The sequence below is a fragment of the Choristoneura fumiferana genome, chromosome Z, assembly GCF_025370935.1.
Source record: "Choristoneura fumiferana chromosome Z, NRCan_CFum_1, whole genome shotgun sequence".
Lineage (NCBI taxonomy): Eukaryota > Metazoa > Arthropoda > Insecta > Lepidoptera > Tortricidae > Choristoneura > Choristoneura fumiferana.
This window is the reverse complement of record NC_133472.1, coordinates 2,792,866-2,800,254: the sequence shown is the minus strand read 5'-3', so window position 1 is coordinate 2,800,254 and position 7,389 is coordinate 2,792,866. Positions and strand designations below refer to the sequence as shown.

General features: G+C 37.0%; 1 long non-coding RNA gene across 1 annotated transcript; it reads left to right on the top strand.

Annotated features, from left to right (window-relative positions):
• Positions 1-355: 355 nt before the first annotated feature.
• LOC141438367 (uncharacterized) lies at positions 356-6,036 on the top strand. The gene is made up of 2 exons (XR_012452479.1): positions 356-2,112; positions 2,412-6,036. It is a non-coding gene; the product is annotated as an uncharacterized lncRNA (long non-coding RNA).
• The last annotated feature ends 1,353 nt before the right edge of the window (positions 6,037-7,389 follow it).

Here is a 7,389-nt window from a genome sequence, read left to right as displayed (position 1 = left end):
GCCCATAAACCAACTCTATGCCAAAAATCACGTCGATCCGTAGCTCCGTTTCGACGTGAGAGACGGTCAAACATACATACAAACACACACTTTCGCATTTATAATATTAGTATGGACTAGAGTTTACCCGCGGACGCGAAACGCGTAAACTATTCGATCTGGTACTTACAATTGAAATTCCGGGATCTTACAAAATTCCCCTGGGAATTCCCAAAATCTAGGTATAATTTGGCAAAAAAAAGTTTGTATAAAAACATTTTTAACAAAAACTTAGCTATATAAAAGTTTTCAAACTATTCAGTTTAAATACTATGTGAATGTGAATGCGGGGTCAAATTAAAACAATGAATACAAAAATCAAAATAGTATAATTCTTTTTTAACTTAATTTTAGTTACATGGTCGTCGACAATAAAAATGGATTTATAATAAATAATAGTAAAACACTGCATGCCTTATGATTAAGGGAGATTTCCAACTTACATAAATTTGAAATATACATTTTTTTAAATGCTCGATTTTATTCCCTAATAACAAATAAATTGGTCGAATGTAAACAGAGAATCAGAGAGTCACTTTAAAATTAAACTTGATTAGTTTAATTTTTAACAGATCCAAAGTCTTAATCGAGTCGAAGTTATAAAAATCAGTATAGAAAAAACCTACGAACTAAAAAAATATAATTGATACTAAAATCATTCGCTTAATAATAATAAAATAACGATTAAATGTTCTACTTACATCAGTAAAATAAATGCGGATAGTTTTTTTACAGACTTTATGGAGGCAATGATCCAAATCCTACTTTTGAGCCCTTTGAGGGAAAAACTCTGCGAGTTTCGTCATACTGCTAGGTCACCCCTCATTTGGCATAAACTTGTTTGCATAAAGTCACTTAGCATAAGTCGTCTCGCATAAACTTTTTTAGCAGAATAATTACTTCGTATAATATGTACTTGGCATAAAAGTCATTTCGCATAACGAAACCATTGTACTATGTTCCCAAGAAAAACCAAATACAGAAACGAATTGATAACAGAAGTAGGTTAGATTAGAACTGCGACTTCACACAGAACTTACACTCTTAAACACACATGGTGTTAGGCCAAACAAACTTTTGTTTGACTTTCGTACAAACGAGATTATGCGATATGATAATTATGCCAAACTACACTACGCGATATACGAGATTATGCCAAAAGAGGTAAAACCTGCTGGGTTACAAGTTTGTAAAGTGATATTTCTCGCATATTTCTCCTATTTTCTAATGATTTACACGCTGGCCCAGCGTTTTGATCTGCGTCCAAAAATCCTCTATATCAAATACTCTAGATCTTAATAGAAAATCTCACAAGATCTTCCTTTGTGCTTGACCTAAGTAAGTCTAGACAATACTTAGCAAACGTGCAAAGATTTCAATACATCAAAGTAAAACGACATAATGATGAGCAATTGTTAAAATACACCTGTCGAAATAACCGTAAAACATATAAAACTGTAAAATAGACATTTACAATATATTCGGAGCTGGTATACATTTTGGGGTAAATTACAAAAGGCATTTTTTTATAATTTAGACATTGTGGATGAATAAGGAACTTTATTTTCACACTCAATTGCTTCAAGCATGTAAAGGATCGAACAAACTGACGATCAAAATGTCTGACGCAATAAATGCAGTGACGCGAGTTTCGCGTCACGGTAATGCCGCATATACACTAGCGTACGAGTCGCGAGACGAGGCGCGAGGCGAGGCACGAGGCGAGAGTGTGACCAGACGCCTCGCCCCTCGCAGCGGTTTTTGGGCGCGAGTCAAAGGACCTCGCGACGCACGCGAGCTTGGTGTTTACATTAGCGCTCTCGCTTCATTCGAGTTTGAACGCCTGCGCAGGTTGTAAGCTCAAAGACAAATGAACTCGCCACGAGTGTAAACAGGAAGCTCATTAATTTTAGGTACCATCGATCACGCGAGCCCCGGGCCGAGATACGAGACGAACCGCGAGGCGAGGCACGAGGTGAGAGTGCAAGTCCCGCATAACGATGGCGGTAAAGGCAGCGTAATCACCAGATAACTAATAATAAGGGATACGGGAAACGCGAAACATGTATGTATGTATGTTGTATGTAGGTGGTAGGACCTTGTGCAAGGTCCGCCCGGATTGCTACCACCATCTTGCTCGCTAATCCTGCCGTGAAGCAGCAGTGCTTGCACTGTTGTGTTTCGGTGTGGAGAGTAAGACAGCCGGTGAAATTACTGGCACTTGAGGTATCCCATCTTAGGCCTCTAGGTTGGCAACGCATCTGCAATCCCCCTGGTATTGCAGGTGTCTATGGGCGGTGGTGATCTCTTACCATCAGGAGACCCACTTGCTCGTTTGCCATCCAGTCAAAAAAAAAAATAAAAAAATGTAGGTATAACGCCAAATATGTAAGGTCTATTCATCCTTCCGTGTCTTATCATGTAAACAAACACTTCTCGAAGACACTGTCACACTTTTTTCTCGGATTACACAATAACCATCACTTAAAATGTTAAAGAAACTCACGAAGTATTGAAATCAACCAGTAAGTAACCAACTGAAAGAAAAATATAATTTCAAAGTCTGTTGTTACGCTAAACGTCATTTCATATTGAGTTGAATTTTAAAAAATAAGAATAAATATAATGAAAACTTGGCTGTAATGGTGTTCAACCTTTGCCTTTTCCACTAGAGGAAATGGGTTAGTCTCACTTCGTCTAAAAAGCAACTGGTCTAAAAAGCAGCTGGTCTAAGTAGCAAGTGGTCTAAAAGTAGCAAGTGGTCTATAAGAAAGCTAAAGAGTTGAATCTAGAAATGTCATTCGTTTCGCTACGTGCTTTTTTGTGATTTTTTTTATTCGACTGGATGGAAAACGAGCAAGCGGGTCTCCTGATGGGAAGAGATCACCACCGCCCATAAGCATCAGCAACACCAGGGGTATTGCAGATGCGTTGCCAACCTAGAGGGGATACCTCAAGTGCCAGTAATTTCACCGGCTGTCTTACTCTCCACAGCATATATTACGACGAGATATTTCTGACGACTTGGCTTGCTTACGGATTTATTTATGTTAATAGCAAAATAATCGGTCACTTTTTATGTATATTTTATCGACTTTTCCAATCACTAATCCTTGTCTATTATCACACGTTTGTTTACATGATAAGACACGAAAGGATGAATAGACTTTATGTATTATCACGTCCATGTCTGTAACAATGCGTCGTTCTATTTAATCGCTCAAAATACGGCGTGTTGCAAAGGTGCAATCCATGAATACACTACAATAATATGCGCGGTAAATAGGAAATAATTTGGAGCGCAGCGTAGGACGTCCACTAATAAGATGGACGACCTGGTAACATCTGCAGGTTCACGGTGGATGCAGGCCGCTTCTAAAGGGGCTCCTAGACAGGCCATATTTTCACCGCAATATGTGGCCGGCAACTATTGTTGTCCCTGTCTAACATGTGAGTAAGAGAGGGACACCAATAGTTGCCGGCCACAAATTGCAGTGAAAATATGGCCCGTCCAGGTGCCCCTTAACCGAAGCAACTGAAGTGTAACGGAGGCGTATGCCCCACAATGGACGTCCTACGGCTCATTTGACGACGATGAATTTGAAAAGGAGGCAAACGTCTATACCAATTACCTAATAGTTTTCTGGCGGAGGCTTTTAAGGTACATCGTTTTCTGAGTGGATCTGAATAGAGTAGATAACCATATAGTGTATTAGAAATGTGACGCAATCGCGTTATTACTTCCGCACGTCAGCATTTATTGACGGCACGTCCATATGTGTTAAAACCTGACGCACACTTACGACGCGTCGGCAAATTTGACGACCAGTGCTGTCGATCCTTTACTTAATTATCATCTTAATTCTATGTTATCCTGTCCTGCTATATCAGCACCATCTATACATCTTCAAGTTGTACCTCCCTAGATGTATCTTACATTACACACAGATTTACTTTCGCAGTAATTTTTTGAGTAAAAATCCATACATACCATAATCTTGACCGGGCATAAAAAACAATTGATAACTTTACTACATTAATTACACAATATACAAATTAGATTTAGTTCACATACACCTAGATATACATATTATAAAAGTTCACAGTTTTTACAGATTCAATTTCGTGCGTCAAGAAAAATCAGTGATTTGCGATCGCGATTGTCATAGACAAATATAAAAAGTTACAACAACTAACAAAAATCGTAAAAAAAAGAATCTAGTGCTGTAAAAAAAGTGCGAGAAATTCATGAAGGAATTCACCAATAGAGTGGTAATTAAGAGCTTAATTTTGCTATATAATAAAATTTCTTTACACATAAGCGAATCGCTCATAATCGCATTAGAGATTGCTCTGAAGCGATAAGGTCAGCTTATTGGTTAGGTACCTTGGAATATTTGGAATATCTGTGTTTTCTGTACTGCTACTATGTGTTGGTGATCAATAAAGAGCTATGTAAATCAGCACAGCTGCGGTAAAATCTAGTCACTACTTTTTTTTTAAACTCGTACCTATCTCAAAGTTGATATTTTTTCTGAGTGAACTCTATGTATTTCACGGTTAAAATTTGCTGACGTATGAGATACGAGATTCATTAAAGTAGTCACGATATGTAGATGAATATCCGGGGAAAAAGCTGGTCGGCTTTCCCGCATACACACACTAGGCAAGGCAAGCCGAACCAACTTTTCTTGGTAGTTCCCATGCAGGCGCAATGCGAATGGGGAACTTCCCACTGTGTGCGCGGATTCCTCCATATTGTCCTTCACCGTAAAGCTGACGGTAAATGTCAAATGTAATTTTTGTAACAATAATATTACTTAAAAATAAAAAATCTCCACTCTATTGGCTAGTTCCTACATGGCAAAATAGGGATCAAATTTGACCAATGGAAATTTCGCAGTCACTTCTCTCTAATGTCCACTCTATACTTTATCAAGTCTTTAGAACAGCGCTAAACGCATAGAATTGACAATTAGTAAAAATATCAAACGCCCAAAAGGGGCCGTAAAAATGAACACTTCATTTCGAGCTTTACGTCTCGTTACTTTAAGGCCTAAATTTGTTTAATTTAATACAAAATTGTGGACGCTTTCTGCGAGATAAATTTCAAATAGCTTATTTTGTGTTTATTCGTTCAATCAACTTTTTCTTCTCTGTTATTCCGTCCAGTTGTCCAAGAGACACACTTCCGGTTTTTGAACGCATTATATAAGGTTTATGATATGTGTTTATAAAATTTTTAAATCGATTTTTGCGGGATGATTATTGTCTTTTAATAACAGATCTTAATGTCAGATCTTTATGATAAGCTTGATGATTCAGTCGATGATGATGATGATTTAGGTTTAGAAAATTGTAGCGTTAATAGAGTTCAAAGATGACCAGAAATATAAAAAACCTGACGCGAGGGCAGCACTTCTACGTTTTATATTGCAACATTATTTACACTTACTATACGATACCTATCAGTCAAATTGACAACGGTGTCGGTGATTAACATTTAAAGGAATATTTTCTAATCCTTCAGACTTTTTCTATGACAAACACTTTTATACATTGTGAATTATTTTCCTTCCAAGCCTATGGATAATCTTCGGCATTTTAACGCACAAAAACACAAAATTACACTTTAAAATACCACGCGAAAACAACGTTAAACTTTGTCAGCAATAGACAGATGACGTTTGAATTTAGTGTTACCAGTGCAAGAAATTAGTTCCATTGGTTTTCCGCAATATGGCGAGGTTTTTTATAATTCTGGTCAGCCTTTTGGTATATAGGTATTAAGAACTATTATCAATAAGATGATTAGAAATGTCACGTACGCTAAACAAGCCGCCACGGCTTCAAAACGGTACCGGTACAAAATTACCGGTATTAAATCATTATAATAAAGCATGCGTCTAACAACCAATGTATTTATTTTCCAAAACTTACTCTGCAACTGAAATTGAAAGAAAGAAGAAAGAAAGAAAGATTGCAGAAAATTGCAGATTTAAAAAGGATTACAATTGTATGAATGACATTGATATTTACTAAAAACCTATGAAAACACGAATATACGTGTTCTCATTAAAAGCAAGAGAGGCGAAGATGCCAGCGACTGTAGAAGGAAATAGGAGGTTACATTTCTATTCATCTTAATATTACTTGAGTGTTATCGTTACGGCATTATTTACGTTATGTGTTACATACGGATACACAGAGATATAGACGGATTATATGGTGAAATCACATTTAAAAACAGTGCGTTTGCACACGATACACGGCTTTATAGCGAGGAACAATAAATTCCTCGTAAACGTCCAAATTATCATCAGGTCCCTGTATACTCCGATCTATGATACTATAGACTACACTACACTACATACAAAAAGGGTAATAAATAAAATGTCAGCACGAATGTACAGTCATCATGAACATCTGATGGAGTTCAAAAAGTTCTACACCTCAACGCTGGCCGTTAAAAATATTTCAAAAATGTTACTCTAACGATACTGTCAACGGTTTGTTACCTATCAATCAACTGTCATTTACCGCGATGAGCATCGACCTATCATTAGATTAAAACCGGTACGAAAAATACAAGTACGCACTAACATCAAAAAAGTCTTGGGATACTCATTATTCCTAAACGAATTTGATGTTTTGACTCTATAGTAATATAACTATATATCGAAATGTTTCAAAACTGCCATGGGATAAAAAATATTCCTAGGCACTTTTAATGAGTCTATATACCGCATTAATACCGGTATTATTGGTACAACTTTTAATCCCTGGGAATACCGGTAAAGTACTACTTCAATACTTGTTTTTTCGGTACCGGTTGCAAGCCCTACCCGCAGTCTTTAGTATCATTGATTGAAGCCATAGACGAAGTTATATAATAATATAACGCTAACAAAGATACAATACTTAATTATACAACCTTTAAAGAACATGCATTAGCTTGTTTAGTTTAATCACTACATGCGGAAATACTTTTAAAAAAGTCAATATCTTGCTGCTCTCTGGCCGCACGTACGTCTATGCGATATAGGTTTAAGTGAGTTTACAAACATATAGGGTACTGCCTGCTAGAGTTGACCCTATTTTGGGCTTCTGATGAATACTTTAGCTTTTATAACACATTATTTGTCGCACAGACGCAGTCCCGCCGGGTCATGGGTTAGCACGAAATTGCCTTTAGTTCAAGGATATGAACCTTTAAAAATAACGTGATTCAAATTTAATACAATATGAATGTATAATTAGCAAAGTCGACATTAATTATACAGCTGCGCTTAGAGATGTCAATTAATTCTAATGGAACTTAAGGTTCCTCGATAGTCGCGTCAGTCGAAT